This window comes from Leuresthes tenuis, unplaced genomic scaffold, assembly GCF_036924035.1.
Source record: "Leuresthes tenuis unplaced genomic scaffold, fLeuTen1.0.hap1 SCAF_16, whole genome shotgun sequence".
Taxonomy (NCBI): Eukaryota; Metazoa; Chordata; class Actinopteri; order Atheriniformes; family Atherinopsidae; genus Leuresthes; species Leuresthes tenuis.
Window position 1 is genome coordinate 145,740 of NW_027325370.1, and position 16,522 is coordinate 162,261.

At 47.7% G+C, this 16,522-nt stretch overlaps 1 protein-coding gene across 2 annotated transcripts in view; it reads left to right on the plus strand.

Annotated features, from left to right (window-relative positions):
* Window positions 1-16,522, plus strand: part of plxnb3 (plexin B3) — a 104,543-nt gene that overhangs the window by 22,095 nt on the left and 65,926 nt on the right. Inside the window, exon 2 of one of the 2 annotated variants that reach the window (XM_072367990.1) lies at window positions 1,039-1,100. The gene's annotated coding sequence lies outside the window, so the exon portion shown is untranslated. Of the gene's footprint in view, window positions 1-1,038; window positions 1,101-11,960; window positions 12,013-16,522 lie in introns of those variants that run through there. The other variant, XM_072367991.1, reaches the window with a different exon arrangement.

The window sequence follows — 16,522 nt, forward strand, 5'->3', positions numbered from 1 at the left end:
TGAGAAAAACCCTCCTCACAAAAACCAAGGGGAAGTTGTTGGTCCCTGCTTTTTGTCTTGCAGGCCCCAGCTGCTGTCCTTCAGTCTTTCAACATCTCAGAGCCCCAGAATAAAGCCGTCTTTGTCTTTGACACCTGCCCCTGATTGACAGGAGGCGGAGCCACAGCTGAGGGTCACTACAGGAAAGAGTCGCTGTTTTCTGAGGCTGTATGAACATCATGAGCAGAAAGATTCACTGTTTCTGACATGCTGTCCGCCTTCATTCCTCCCAGAAATGAGCTTTCCTCAGTTTAACCCGTTTCCAGAGAGACAGCAGTCCATGGTCATGTGTCTGCAGTCAGCAGGATGGGTCGGTGACCTGAAGCTCGCCATAAAAAGCTTTATTTTCACTGAACATTAAAGGTGTGTGCAGGCCAAAGCAGGGTGGGACAGGTGAGAAGGAGCTGCTCCCTCTGCATATAATCAATCAATATCTGCAGCGACTCACCAGCTCATTAACTCATTCTGTGCCCCGCCAAACAAACAAGAAGTGATTCATTGCTTGACCTCAGCGTCGGCCTTGAAGGCAGATGGCTGCCGAGGAGCCCAAAGAAATGAGGCTGCAGGCTGGGAGCCAAGAAGGGGGTGCAGGAACACACCTGGTCACACGTTCAGATCTTTATTCTAACGGCACCGTTAAAAACACTGAGTCACTGAGCAGTGCAGGTATGGGGCCACCTGAGGGAGACCTGGGTTCAGATCCCCTGCATGGAAGGTTCTACCTGCAGGTGAGACCCCCCCACTCTACCTGCCCCCCTGTGAGGTGCTTTGGATAAAAGCGTCTGCCAGATGCATAAACAGCTGTCCGATTGGTCATCTCTGATCTCTGAGATGTTCAGAGTGCTCTGGGTTTATCAGACTCTGTAAATATATCAGACGGGGTTCAGAAATCTGTTCTTGATCAATAAGAAGTTCTCTCTCTGTCAGATTCTGATCAGAACAAGAGCCCCTGAGCGTCAGATAAACCTGTAGAACTGACATGTTTCTGTGTTCCTGCAGGAAACGCCCTCCTGATGAAGAAGGATCCTCCTCCTCATCACAACAGCAGGTTGCCTCAACAGGTAGGTGCAGCTTTTATCCCGCCGGCCCGGAGGCAGTGACCTCAGAACCCCGCGGCGAGCACAAGAGTAAAAACAACCCGCAGGCGTTGAGTTGCCTGCGATGGAGACCTGCCAGCATCTTAGACTCAGGTCTGGACTTTCTAGGCTTTTCTTTGAGGTCAGGATTTCCCGAGGTTAAGACGTAACGGCGGAACCAAAGGCTGCAGAGATGGTCACGGTGCTTTATGCCGCCCTGAGGGGGGGATTAAGGACGGGGGGGCAGGAAACAGATGTTAGACAGCTGGAGTAAAATGGCCGAACCTGACCAAAACAGAACAGGAAGCATAAAGGAAAAGCAGCATCTATGAAGCAGAAAAAGCCCGACGAGGACAGTTTAGTCCTAAAAATGAATGGATGTGACGGCTGGTCTGTTTCCATCCATCAGGAACCAGATGTTAGACAGCTGAAGGACAGCAGTTTGCCTGTTTTCCTTCAGCAGCTCAGAGGGAAGGACGATGGAAGCAAAGAGAGACTCGGTTCTGGAGGAGTTAATAAGCGGCTGCAGCCTGCTGCTGGCACTGAGCCAAGAGCCTGAATGTCTCTTCATGTCCAGTTTGCTTTTTAAAAGAGTTAACGATAATAAGTTGAAGCTGAAAAATGTTCTTCTCTCTTCTATTTATTTAACTTTAGTCCTGCTGAGAAAACACGTTTCAGTGATTAAAAATATATTTTTCAATTAAGTTTAGTTGTATATAGATGTATAAAATACATAATATATATTATCAGTAGTGTGGGTGATGGCATTTATTCATCTTATCCTAACTCTGACCTTAGTAATCACAGGAGGACTTTTCCCCAAATCGTGCATCTTCTCCCAGAAGGAGGCTGTTCACCTCTTTCTTCTTCTTCTCCCCATCTCTGATCCACCTGAACTCGTGGTCACCATGAAACCTGCTCTGAATCTGTTGCATCTGAAGGTCGTGTTTCAGCGACTCTTTAAGCGTTTTTCTGGGACAGATCATCACGATAAGAAGCAGATCTGCAGGATGATCAGTTGTGTCATCCGCTGAAATGAGTTTCTGTAAATTACCGTCAGATTCAGACAGATGACTTTAATAAAGCGGTGATTTGATTCTCAGCCTGCGTGTTTTTTGTCCCTGCTGAGTTCCCGTAGATCGTGAACAGGCTGAACTTCTCTCTGCAGCTGCAGTTTGTTCCTCAGGAGACGATGAATCGAGTTGTGTTGGATGGTCTGTGGGACACATTTCCTCCCAATTACTGCGCCTCACCTTTCACCTCCTCCCCTCCCCCGCATTCATTACTCCGCCTGATTGGTTCGTGTCTGAATGGGCTGCTTTTCACGCTCTCTAAACACTCACCCCCCTTTGGAGCCTCTGCAGCCATCCTTCATCCTTTGTTTCTGCCTCACATACCTGAAGCCCTCGCTCTCATTTATATAATACGATGTATTATAGTATAGAGAAAAGATTCAGGACTGGACAATACTTTGGGTTTGGAAGCAGTTTGACACAAAGTTCCTCAGAATTAACACGGTTCTGTCCAGAGTCCTGATCCAGAGTCCTGATCCAGAGTCCTGATCCAGAGTCCTGACCCAGAGTCCTGACCCAAAGTCCTGACCCAGAGTCCTGACCCAGAGTCCTGACCCAGAGTCCTGACCCAGAGTCCTGATCCAAAGTCCTGACCCAGAGTCCTGACCCAGAGTCCTGACCCAGAGTCCTGACCCAAAGTCCTGATCCAGAGACCTGATCCAGAGTCCTGATCCAAAGTCCTGACCCAGAGTCCTGACCCAGAGTCCTGATCCAAAGTCCTGACCCAGAGTCCTGATCCAAAGTCCTGATCCAGAGTCCTGACCCAAAGTCCTGACCCAGAGTCCTGATCCAAAGTCCTGATCCAGAGTCCTGACCCAGAGTCCTGACCCAGAGTCCTGACCCAGAGTCCCGATCCAAAGTCCTGACCCAGAGTCCTGATCAGCCCTCATTTCTTTACTGACTTCTATTAAAACAGGAAACAGCTGATTTACTGAAACATGGTCAAATATGAATATAAATACAGAATATGAGGTTTTGTGATGGATTCTTTTCAGTCTGGTTTTCACAGATTACATCCAACCGCTGTACTGAAACTATCCTGTTCTGGTGTCACTGGATCTCTCCTCTGCCTTTGATGCTGTCCGCCACACAGTAAACAGGCTGTAGGAATGGTTTAGGATTACTGGTGTCCTTTTATAATGGTTCACATCCCACCGGTCTGGGATCTTTCACTGTTTCTGGGAATCGGGTAATGTCTGATTCTGTGGGGTACCTCAGGGATCTGTTCTTTTTCCAGTTCTCTTTTTGCTGTTTCCTCTTTGCCAAGTTATTCAATGTTACAATAATATTTCTTATCATCTCTATGCTGATAACATCCAGATATTATTAATCTTTTTGAAATATTGGAAATGGTCTTGTTTATAAAATTGCCTGACAGATACCAAGCAATGGTTAAAAGACAACTGCCTTCAGTTAAACAATGAGAAAACTGAAACTTTTATAGTAGCTCCAGACAAGCTGATCCCAGACAAAACACATCAGCTTTATGGGCTCTTCTGATGAATCAAATGCTAGAAATTTGGGTGTCTTTGATAGTTCGGTGTCATTTGAACATCCCTACAAACAATTAGTCAGGAGGTCAGATGGTTAGGATTTCCTGTGGTCAGATGGTTACGTTTTCCTGTGGTTCTGTGGTCAGGTGGTTCTGTGGTTAGGTGGTCCTGTGGTTAGGTGGTTCTGTGGTCAGGTGGTTCTGTGGTTAGGTGGTTCTGTGGTTAGGTGGTTCTGTGGTTAGGTGGTTCTGTGGTCAGGTGGTTCTGTGGTTAGGTGGTTCTGTGGTCAGGTGGTTCTGTGGTTAGGTGGTCCTGTGGTCAGGTGGTTCTATGGTCAGGTGGTTCTATGGTCAGGTGGTTCTGTGGTTAGGTGGTCCTGTGGTCAGGTGGTTCTGTGGTCAGGTGGTTCTGTGGTCAGGTGGTTCTGTGGTTAGGTGGTTCTGTGGTTAGGTGGTTCTGTGGTCAGGTGGTTCTGTGGTTAGGTGGTTCTGTGGTTAGGTGGTTCTGTGGTCAGGTGGTTCTGTGGTTAGGTGGTTCTGTGGTTCTGTGGTCAGGTGGTTCTGTGGTCAGGTGGTTCTGTGGTTAGGTGGTTCTGTGGTCAGGTGGTTCTGTGGTTAGGTTGTCCTGTGGTCAGATGGTTCTGTGGTTAGGTGGTTCTGTGGTTAGGTGGTTCTGTGGTTAGGTGGTCAGGTGGTTCTGTGGTCAGGTGGTTCTGTGGTTAGGTGGTTCTGTGGTTAGGTGGTCCTGTGGTCAGGTGGTTCTGTGGTCAGGTGGTTCTGTGGTTAGGTGGTTCTGTGGTTCTGTGGTTAGGTGGTTCTGTGGTTAGGTGGTTCTATGGTCAGGTGGTTCTATGGTCAGGTGGTTCTGTGGTCAGGTGGTTCTGTGGTCAGGTGGTTCTGTGGTTAGGTGGTGCTGTGGTTAGGTGGTCCTGTGGTTAGGTGGTTCTGTGGTTAGGTGGTCCTGTGGTTAGGTGGTTCTGTGGTCAGGTGGTTCTGTGGTTAGGTGGTTCTGTGGTTAGGTGGTTCTGTGGTCAGGTGGTTCTGTGGTTAGGTGGTTCTGTGGTCAGGTGGTTCTATGGTCAGGTGGTTCTGTGGTTAGGTGGTTCTGTGGTTAGGTGGTCCTGTGGTCAGGTGGTTCTGTGGTTAGGTGGTCCTGTGGTTAGGTGGTTCTGTGGTCAGGTGGTTCTGTGGTTAGGTGGTCCTGTGGTTAGGTGGTTCTGTGGTCAGGTGGTTCTGTGGTTAGGTGGTTCTGTGGTTAGGTGGTTCTGTGGTCAGGTGGTTCTGTGGTTAGGTGGTTCTGTGGTTAGGTGGTCCTGTGGTCAGGTGGTTCTGTGGTTAGGTGGTTCTGTGGTCAGGTGGTTCTGTGGTTAGGTGGTTCTGTGGTTAGGTGGTTCTGTGGTCAGGTGGTTCTATGGTCAGGTGGTTCTGTGGTTAGGTGGTCCTGTGGTTAGGTGGTCCTGTGGTCAGGTGGTCCTGTGGTCAGGTGGTTCTGTGGTTAGGTGGTTCTGTGGTTCTGTGGTTAGGTTTTCCTGTGGTCAGGTGGTCAGGTGGTTCTGTGGTCAGGTGGTTCTGTGGTTAGGTGGTCCTGTGGTCAGGTGGTCAGGTGGTTCTGTGGTTAGGTGGTCAGGTGGTTCTGTGGTCAGGTGGTTCTGTGGTTAGGTTTTCCTGTGGTCAGGTGGTTCTGTGGTCAGGTGGTTCTGTGGTCAGGTTGTTCTGTGGTTAGGTGGTCCTGTGGTTAGGTGGTTCTATGGTCAGGTGGTTCTGTGGTTAGGTGGTTCTGTGGTCAGGTGGTTCTGTGGTCAGGTGGTCAGGTGGTTCTGTGGTCAGGTGGTTCTGTGGTCAGGTGGTTCTGTGGTCAGGTTGTTCTGTGGTTAGGTGGTTCTGTGGTTAGGTGGTCCTGTGGTCAGGTGGTTTTGTGGTCAGGTGGTCAGGTGGTTCTGTGGTTAGGTGGTTCTGTGGTTAGGTGGTTCTGTGGTCAGGTGGTTCTGTGGTTAGGTTTTCCTGTGGTCAGGTGGTTCTGTGGTTAGGTGGTTCTGTGGTCAGGTTGTTCTGTGGTTAGGTGGTTCTGTGGTTAGGTGGTCCTGTGGTCAGGTGGTTCTGTGGTCAGGTGGTCAGGTGGTTCTGTGGTTAGGTGGTTCTGTGGTCAGGTGGTTCTGTGGTCAGGTGGTTCTGTGGTTAGGTTTTCCTGTGGTTAGGTTTTCCTGTGGTCAGGTGGTTCTGTGGTCAGGTGGTTCTGTGGTCAGGTGGTCAGGTGGTTCTGTGGTTCTGTGGTCAGGTGGTTCTGTGGTTAGGTGGTTCTGTGGTTAGGTTTTCCTGTGGTTCTGTGGTCAGGTGGTCAGGTGGTTCTGTGGTTAGGTTTTCCTGTGGTCAGGTGGTCCTGTGGTCAGGTGGTTCTGTGGTTAGGTGGTTCTGTGATCAGGTTGTTCTGTGGTTAGGTGGTTCTGTGGTTAGGTGGTCCTGTGGTTATGTGGTTCTGTGGTTAGGTGGTCCTGTGGTCAGGTGGTTCTGTGGTCAGGTGGTTCTGTGGTTAGGTGGTTCTGTGGTTAGGTGGTCCTGTGGTCAGGTGGTTCTGTGGTCAGGTGGTCAGGTGGTTCTGTGGTCAGGTGGTTCTGTGGTCAGGTTGTTCTGTCGTTAGGTGGTTCTGTGGTCAGGTTGTTCTGTGGTTAGGTGGTTCTGTGGTTAGGTGGTTCTGTGGTTAGGTGGTTCTGTGGTCAGGTGGTTCTGTGGTTAGGTTTTCCTGTGGTCAGGTGGTTCTGTGGTTAGGTGGTTCTGTGGTCAGGTTGTTCTGTGGTTAGGTGGTTCTGTGGTCAGGTGGTTCTGTGGTCAGGTGGTTCTGTGGTCAGGTGGTCAGGTGGTTCTGTGGTGAGGTTTTCCTGTGGTTCTGTGGTCAGGTGGTTAGGTGGTCAGGTGGTTCTGTGGTTAGGTTATCCTGTGGTCAGGTGGTTCTGTGGTCAGGTGGTTCTGTGGTCAGGTGGTCAGGTGGTTCTTTGGTCAGGTGGTTCTGTGGTCAGGTTTTCCTGTGGTTCTGTGGTCAGGTGGTCAGGTGGTCAGGTGGTCAGGTGGTTCTGTGGTTAGGTTATCCTGTGGTCAGGTTGTTCTGTGGTCAGGTGGTTCTGTGGTCAGGTGGTTCTGTGGTCAGGTGGTCAGGTGGTTCTGTGGTCAGGTGGTTCTGTGGTTAGGTTTTCCTGTGGTTCTGTGGTCAGGTGGTCAGGTGGTCAGGTGGTTCTGTGGTCAGGTGGTCAGGTGGTTCTGTGGTTAGGTTTTCCTGTGGTTAGGTTTTCCTGTGGTTCTGTGGTCAGGTGGTCAGGTGGTCAGGTGGTTCTGTGGTCAGGTGGTCAGGTGGTCAGGTGGTTCTGTGGTCAGGTGGTCAGGTGGTTCTGTGGTTAGGTTTTCCTGTGGTTAGGTTTTCCTGTGGTTCTGTGGTCAGGTGGTCAGGTGGTCAGGTGGTCAGGTGGTCAGGTGGTTCTGTGGTCAGGTGGTTCTGTGGTTAGGTGGTTCTGTGGTCAGGTGGTTCTGTGGTTAGGTGGTTCTGTGGTCAGGTGGTCAGGTGGTTCTGTGGTTAGGTGGTTCTGTGGTCTGGTGGTTCTGTGGTCAGGTGGTTCTGTGGTCAGGTGGTCAGGTGGTCAGGTGGTTCTGTGGTTAGGTGGTTCTGTGGTTAGGTGGTTCTGTGGTAAGATGGTCAGGTTGTTCTGTGGTTAGGTTGTTCTGTGGTTAGGTGGTTCTGTGGTTAGGTGGTCAGGTGGTTCTGTGGTCAGGTTGTTCTGTGGTTCTGTGGTTAGGTGGTTCTGTGGTCAGGTTTTCCTGTGGTCCTGTGGTCAGATGGTTAGGTTTTCCTGTGGTTCTGTGGTTAGGTGGTTCTGTGGTCAGGTGGTTCTGTGGTTCTGTGGTCAGGTGGTTCTGTGGTCAGGTGGTTCTGTGGTTCTGTGGTCAGGTGGTTCTGTGGTTAGGTGGTCCTGTGGTCAGGTGGTTCTGTGGTCAGGTGGTCCTGTGGTCAGGTGGTCCTGTGGTCAGGTGGTTCTGTGGTCAGGTGGTTCTGTGGTTAGGTGGTCAGGTGGTTCTGTGGTTAGGTGGTTCTGTGGTCAGGTGGTTCTGTGGTCAGGTGGTCCTGTGGTCAGGTGGTTCTGTGGTCAGGTGGTTCTGTGGTTAGGTGGTCAGGTGGTTCTGTGGTTAGGTGGTTCTGTGGTTCTGTGGTCAGGTGGTTCTGTGGTTCTGTGGTCAGGTGGTTCTGTGGTTAGGTGGTCCTGTGGTCAGGTGGTTCTGTGGTCAGGTGGTCCTGTGGTCAGGTGGTTCTGTGGTCAGGTGGTTCTGTGGTTAGGTGGTCAGGTGGTTCTGTGGTTAGGTGGTTCTGTGGTTAGGTGGTCCTGTGGTCAGGTGGTTCTGTGGTCAGGTGGTTCTGTGGTCAGGTGGTCCTGTGGTTAGGTGGTCCTGTGGTCAGGTGGTTCTGTGGTCAGGTGGTTCTGTGGTCAGGTGGTTCTGTGGTTAGGTGGTCAGGTGGTTCTGTGGTCAGGTGGTCAGGTGGTTCTGTGGTCAGGTGGTCAGGTGGTTCTGTGGTCAGGTGGTCAGGTGGTCAGGTGGTCAGGTGGTCAGGTGGTTCTGTGGTTAGGTGGTTCTGTGGTTAGGTGGTTCTGTGGTCAGGTGGTTCTGTGGTTCTGTGGTCAGGTGGTCAGGTGGTTAGGTGGTTCTGTGGTTAGGTGGTTCTGTGGTTAGGTGGTTCTGTGGTCAGGTGGTTCTGTGGTTAGGTGGTTCTGTGGTTAGGTTTTCCTGTGGTTCTGTGGTCAGGTGGTTCTGTGGTCAGGTGGTTCTGTGGTTAGGTGGTCAGGTGGTTCTGTGGTCAGGTGGTTCTGTGGTCAGGTGGTTAGGTTTTCCTGTGGTTCTGTGGTTCTATGGTTAGGTTTTCCTGTGGTTCTGTGGTCAGGTGGTTCTGTGGTTAGGTGGTTCTGTGGTTAGGTGGTCAGGTGGTCCTGTGGTTAGGTGGTTCTGTGGTCAGGTGGTTCTGTGGTCAGGTGGTTCTGTGGTTAGGTGGTTCTGTGGTCAGGTGGTTCTGTGGTCAGGTGGTTCTGTGGTTAGGTGGTTCTGTGGTTAGGTGGTCAGGTGGTCCTGTGGTCAGGTGGTTCTGTGGTCAGGTGGTTCTGTGGTTAGGTGGTTCTGTGGTCAGGTGGTTCTGTGGTCAGGTGGTTCTGTGGTTAGGTGGTTCTGTGGTTAGGTGGTCAGGTGGTCCTGTGGTTAGGTGGTTCTGTGGTCAGGTGGTTCTGTGGTCAGGTGGTTCTGTGGTTAGGTGGTTCTGTGGTCAGGTGGTTCTGTGGTCAGGTGGTTCTGTGGTCAGGTGGTTCTGTGGTTAGGTGGTTCTGTGGTTAGGTGGTTCTGTGGTTAGGTGGTTCTGTGGTTCTGTGGTCAGGTGGTCTTGTTGTCATGTTTTCGTTGCTGTTCTTGTTTCTATTGGTTTTGTTGTTTGAAGCTTTTTTTCTTGTTGCTGGTGTGGTCAATGGTGCTGTTTTTGGTCAAAGTGAGAGTTGATTTTATGATTTTATCTCTCTCTTATGAGTCTTTGTTCAAGAGTTTCATTCTGAGGAGACTGCACTCTGATTGGTCAGGACTGTCCTTTGTGTGTTTGGCTGTAAATTGTCAAGTGAACAGAATCTAAATCGTTTTTAATTGGCAGCTTTTTAATGCAGAAATATAAAGTCACATCATGGACACCAGCTGACCACACACTCATCAGTTTCCAGTCTTTGTGAGGACCCTCAGACACATCCGGACCTGAATTCTATAGCAGAACCTGCTTTTACTGGACCCTGAAAAAAGATCCAAACCCAAGCAACACCAAGAGGACATGCAGAATGCCCTCCTGTGGAGACACACACACATTAGCACAACCTCAGGCTGTGTGTGTGTGCAGCAGTGCATGTGACCCTGTGTGATTAATATTACATGAGGCTCCTGATGGGAGGTGGACAAACAGCTGAGCTCCAACACACACACATGTGCACGCATGAGGATACTGTTAGACACACACACACATATTTACCGGCAGCATAAGATGATGTTGACACATGCTTTGTCTTCACGTAGCATTAAACATTTGTGGTTACCATAACAACCGGAAACTGCAGCTGCTGTGATCTGTCTGCTATGGACCACTCGGGTGTCGGCAGACAGAAACTTTCTTGCTGCTGTCACATTCAAATACAGCGGTTCCACACTGATATATCCATGCTGGTTAGTATCAGATGTTCAGTATCCACAGCTCAGGAGGCTGCAGGCGATCTGAGACACATCTGAGCTCATATGAAACATGTTTGTTTGGACTCAGAGTTCCACTTCCTGGAGGGTCATTCACTTCCAGATGTTTGCTCCTGAAACACACACTGCTGATTTCAGTCCAGTTTATTCATACAGGACCCGTTTACATCTGAAGTCCTCAATCTCAGACCTCCAGCTCCGTTAAAATCAGTTCAGTTTGTCTGAATGTAGAAGCAGAAAGTTCTGAGTCATCCAGGTCTTTATGTCTTTAAGACAGGCTTGTAGTCTGACCAACCTGTAGGTTTCATCTGGTTCCATAGATAAGTACAGCTGAGTATCATCAGCATAACAATGGAAATTTATGCCCTGCTGTCTGATAATGTTACCTAATGGAAGCATGTATAAAGAGAAAAGAATCGGTCCAAGCACAGAACCCTGAGGAACTCCATGACTTACTCCGGTGTGTGAGGAAGATTCTTCATTTACAAGAACAAACTGGAATCTATCAGATAAATATGACTTAAACCAGCCTAATGCAGTTCCTTTAATCCCAATAACATGTTGAAGTCTCTGTAACAGAATGCTGTGATCGATCGTATCAAATGCAGCACTGAGATCCAACAGGACAAGCACAGAAACAAGTCCGCTATCAGAAGCTAACAGGAGATCATTGGTAACTTTCACCAGTGCTGTTTCTGTGCTATGATGCACTCTGAATCCTGACTGAAACTCTTCAAACAGATTATTTCTATGTAAATGATCACAAAGATTGGATATAGGTCGATAATTAGCCAACACTTCTGAATCAAGAGTAGGTTTTTAAGTAAAGGTTTAATTACAGCAACCTTAAAAGTCTGAGGAACATATCCTGTCAACAAAGACAGATTGATCAAATCCAATATGGAAGTATTGATTAAGGGGAAAACCTCCTTGAACAGTCTGGTTGGGATTGGGTCTAACATACAAGTTGATGGTTTAGAAGAGACTATTGCTGCTGTTAGCTCAGAGAGATCAACTGGACAGAAGCCGTCTAAATACAAATCAGGTTCTAAAGATACTTCTAAAGCTGCTGCACTTGATGATACATCAGTGATAATAATGGGAAGGATTCCATTAATCTTCTCTCTGATAGAAACTATTTTATTGATGAAGAATCTCATGAAATCATCACTGCTGAGAGTTAAAGGAATACATGGCTCAACAGAGCTCGGACTCTTTGTCAGCCTGGCAACAGTGCTGAAAAGAAACCTGGGATTATTCTTATTCTCTTCTATCAATGATGAATAATAAGCAGTTCTAGCTTTACGAAGATCTTATTATACGTTATTAAACTATCTTTCCAGACTAATTGAGACTCTTCTAAATTAAAGGCCACTGTCTCTCCAGCTTTCTTGCAGTCTGCTTTAAAGCAGCTGTGAATTATACCAAGGAGCCAACCTCTTCTGACTGATTACCTTCCTTTTCAGAGGGGCAACATTGTCCAGTGTTGTACGCATTGAAGCTGTAGTGCTGTCAACAAGAGAGTCAAGTTCTACTGGAGTAAAATTTAGGTAGCCGTCCTCTGTCATATCAGCACATGGCAGTGAAGAAAAGGAGGATGAAATCAACTCTTTAAATCTGGTTACAGCATTCTCTGACAGACACCTTCTATATGTAGAATTCTTCTCAGAAGCTGTTAACTGTTCACTCTCAATGCCATAAGTCAAAGGTCAAGGGTGTGATTAAGGCAGTGAGTCGGTCTGTGAACACTTTGAGAAAATCCAATAGAGTCTAATATAGAATTAAAGTTAATATTTTGTGTTGTTTTCATTGTTGTCTCTGGTCCCGCTGTCAGCTGTCAGAGGGGCGTGGCCTCTTTGATTTACTAACTTTCTCTTCCCCCCTTATTAAATATTCATGAGGCTGGTGTCTCCTCTGTGGATAGCCCCGCCCCCTCCTCTCTCTCCCTGTTGTGTGGGACAGTCTCTCGCCCTCTCTCTCAGAACAATGATACAGCTGCTCGCCCGCCCCCTCTCTCTCTCTCTCTCTCTGTGTGTCGGGCTCGTTCGTCCTCTCTCTCTCTCTCTGTTGTTGGAATGAAAGAAAGACGGAGGTAAGTCTCTCTCTCCCTCTCTCATGCATGTCTCTCACCCACTGATCAAGCTTTGATTGACAGCTGTTTACGAGGCTCTGATGCAATTAGTCGACTGGTTGAGAGACGCTGACTGTCTCTGAAGTTCGGCTTCGTACTTCAGAGATTAAACAAAAGAAACTACGAGCCTTTTTTTCACATTGATCGTGCACGGACAGCCGCGTTTGAAAGTTTCATCAGAAGAAGAATGATTTCCTCCATAATGTCTCCAGCAGAGTCCCTTCGGGTCGGTGAATTGTTGTTGTTTTCTGTGGGACACGTGCACGACATGTTGGGAGGCTCAGAAACACAAAGTAAAAACCTGCAGCTGGTTCATGAAGATTCTGCCACTGTGTTCATCAGAGTTGTGAATAAACAAAATGTCAGTGGTGAAAATCCTCTGAGCATCGCTGAGCTGCCTGCTGTTGGTTTGGTTGTTGATGAATGGTTCCACCCAGCAGTAGGATCTGATTTTGCTGCCTTGATGTTGTTGATCTTTCTCGTTTGGACCTTATTCTCTGAATTCTGGATGGTTCAGTATCTGGAGCTCTGAGCAGAGAAGCACGTCGTCCCATAAAGATGTTTTCTTCTCTTGAGACGTAGAAATAATTCACTGATTTGGTGGGAAAATGTCCTGCTGTCAGAAACTGTCGGGATGTTTCGGCCGGTCCGAGGAACACGATTGGTGCCGAGTTCTGGAAACTCAAACCGCGGGAAGCTGTCTCTGGTGGCTGGAAGCAGCTCTGAGAGGATGGGGTGTGGTTCAGGTGGAAACCTCTGCGTTCTCTGCAGCTTCGCCGCCGCTCTGAGAGGACTGAGCTGAACCTCGCTGATAGGACAATGACTTTGGTTGGAGGTCCAAACTGTGAGATGGGATAAGAGGCAGGACTCTGTCTTGTTCTGGTTCTGGTTTCATGAAGTGATTGGAGAATCAGTTAAAGGCAGGCAGAGCAGAATATTTCTGAAATACAGCATGCAGACTCCTACCCCTCAATCATGTGTTCTGACCCAGTAGAACTCTGTAGGTTCTACTTGGAACCGCTAAAAGTTTTATTTCTGTGAACCAGAGGAAGAAGAACCAGGAACAGAACCAGAGGAAGAGTTCTGCAGCAGTTCCTTAAACTGGAAAAATATTTTATGTATGAAGCAAAGATCGCTGAGACAGACAGCCTGAGCCCACTGGATTCTGGTACCAGAAGAGACCCAGTTCAGGTCCAGGTGGGGTCTGCCAGGTTTGGTTTTGGTATGTAGGGTCCAAGAACAGCAAATCTGGACCAAAGGCCCACTGAGGCTTACAGACAGGAAGTACAGAGGTTCTGATCAGAAACCTAACACCACTGGACCAGCTGCTGGGTCACAACCAGACTAACCTGGACAGGTGCAGGTGGTCATTTGGGGGCTCAGTTCTGATGGGCTCAGTTCTGATGGGCTCAGTTCTGATGTTCTCAGTTCTGATGGGCTCAGTTCTGATGTTCTCAGTTCTGATGGCCTCAGTTCTGATGGCCTCAGTTCTGATGTTCTCAGTTCTGATGGGCTCAGTTCTGATGTTCTCAGTTCTGATGGGCTCAGTTCTGATGGGCTCAGTTCTGATGTTCTCAGTTCTGATGTTCTCAGTTCTGATGGCCTCAGTTCTGATATTCTCAGTTCTGATGGGCTCAGTTCTGATGTTCTCAGTTCTGATGGGCTCAGTTCTGATGGGCTCAGTTCTGATGGCCTCAGTTCTGATATTCTCAGTTCTGATGGCCTCAGTTCTGATGGCCTCAGTTCTGATATTCTCAGTTCTGATGGCCTCAGTTCTGATGGCCTCAGTTCTGATATTCTCAGTTCTGATGGCCTCAGTTCTGATATTCTCAGTTCTGATGTTCTCAGTTCTGATATTCTCAGTTCTGATGGGCCCAGTTCTGATGGGCTCAGTTCTGATGTTCTCAGTTCTGATGTTCTCAGTTCTGATGGCCTCAGTTCTGATGGCCTCAGTTCTGATGTTCTCAGTTCTGATGTTCTCAGTTCTGATGTTCTCAGTTCTGATGGGCTCAGTTCTGATGGCCTCAGTTCTGATGTTCTCAGTTCTGATGGCCTCAGTTCTGATGTTCTCAGTTCTGATGGCCTCAGTTCTGATGGCCTCAGTTCTGATGGGCTCAGTTCTGATAGGCTCAGTTCTGATGTTCTCAGTTCTGATGGCCTCAGTTCTGATGGGCTCAGTTCTGATGTTCTCAGTTCTGATGGCCTCAGTTCTGATGGCCTCAGTTCTGATGTTCTCAGTTCTGATGGGCTCAGTTCTGATGTTCTCAGTTCTGATGGGCTCAGTTCTGATGGGCTCAGTTCTGATGTTCTCAGTTCTGATGGGCTCAGTTCTGATGGGCTCAGTTCTGATGGGCGGCACCAGCAATGATGAACTGCACTAATTAGAGAGTGCTGATGTACGCACACACTGAAACACACCGTGATGTAATTAGCATCAATATTAACGCCTCTCACCTTCCTGTACATGTTCACACATTTCTCCTCACGCACTTACAGATGTGTGTGTTACTGTTGGAGAATCAAAGTCTTGTACTTATTAATATTTCATGTTTGCAGTGATCAGTATTCAGTTTGTGGAGTTTCGCTCAGAGCTGCAGAGGACCGAAATATGGAAGAAGCATTGATAGTAGAACAGCTGAAGAACAGACTGTGTTGAGGTACAGTAGAACGCAGCAGAACACGGCAGAACAGACTGTGTTGAGGTACAGTAGAACGAGATAGAATGCCGTAGAACACAGTAGAACACAGCAGAAGACAGTAGAATATGGTAGAATGCAGTAGAACAGACTGTGTTGAGACACAGTAAAACGCAGTAGAACACAGTAGAATGAAGCAGAACACAGTAAAATGCAAGAGAATACAGTAGAAATCAGTAGAACACGGTATAAAGCAGTATAACATGGTAGAACAGACAATATGTTGAGGTTCTGTAGAACACAGTAGAATGCAACAGAATACAGTAGAAAAGGTACAGAAGAAATCAGTAGAACTCAATAGAACACAGTAAAACGCAGCAGAATACCGTAAACCGCAATAGAAAGCAGTAGAACACAGAAGAACGAATCAGAACAGGGTAAAAAAGCAGGATAACACAATAAAAACGCAATAGAAAACAGTAGAACAGACCAGGTGTGAGGCATTCACTGACCGTTGGACAGTGCCTGACTGGAATCGTGGATCATAACGTCCAGGCTGCTGCTTCCTTTGGTTCATCGGAGTTTCAGATATTTTTAGATGGGGGAGTTGTTTCCCTGCAGGAGATTCGAGTCTCTGCTGCAAATCGGTTGTTATTCACTCATTATTCTGATCTTCTGCTCAGGATTAGTGAGGGAAATCTCTACTAATTCTTCTGTCAAACACTGACTGTTGTCCTGTCAATAGAAGCAGGATCTCATCCAGATTATAAACAGTCGAGAACAGCAGCTACCGGCATTAGTGCCTAATCGTCTCAGCAGAAAGAGATTGGATCAGAACCAAAGAGTCCACAGCTGTTTTCAGATCTCTGGCAAACTGAACTTTCACTGTAAATGGGTGTTTCTATCTGAGGTTGAACCATCTTCAAACAGAATGAGAACAGTTCTTTGGGTTTGATCATCATAGATAAACATGTTGGTTATCTTCCTTTAAATATTTAATAACAAAGCTCAGAATCTCAGTAAAAATCCATCTGATAGCTTCTGTCTGACCTCCTTCTTTACTCTGATCAACAGTCTGACTCACACTTGGTGTCTTTGACCACAGCTCTGATGAATGGATCATGTAACCAAAGATCTTTTTCATCTTTAAATCAGACAGCAGATGCCATGATGACCTTTGACCTCTCTGAGTTGTGGTTAAAAACTGTTGATATGATGTAAACTCTGTCAGAGCCGTTCGTCAGACTTGTTGTGGTTGTTTTTATCTCACAGGTACCAACGCTGTCGTGGTTAGAGCTGAGCGGGTCATGTGGTATTCACACTGGACCCAGTCAGAGTGCTGGTGCTGACCCACTCTTCCAGGTGAACAGGTGTGGATCTGCCAGGACAGATCCTGTCTGGGCACTGAAGCCTGTTAGCTCAGCTACAGCAGTTTATATGACTAAATTATCCCTCTCATCGTGAACCTCATCACGTCTCTGGTGCTGTTTCCTGGTTCCGCCGTCTCCGTATTTGATGACAGACATAGCAGAAGCAAAAGTCAGTCGTTTAGTAGTTCAGACGAATAGAAACCAGTTGGTGTAACCTAGCTAACACCTTTATATTCCATCCATTCATTTTCTAAACCCGATTAATGCAGCGCCAGCCTATCAGGCAAGAAGCAGGGTAAACCCGGGCAGTTCGGTGGTCCATCACAGGTCACCTTTACATACACGTTTTTCTCTTTTCATCTGGGACTTTTTGACAGGAGAAACAGGTAGGGACAAACTGACCTGGACCAAAGTTAACTGGCTATGAGTTACTACATCCACTCTTGTTAAAACTCATGAGTCCGG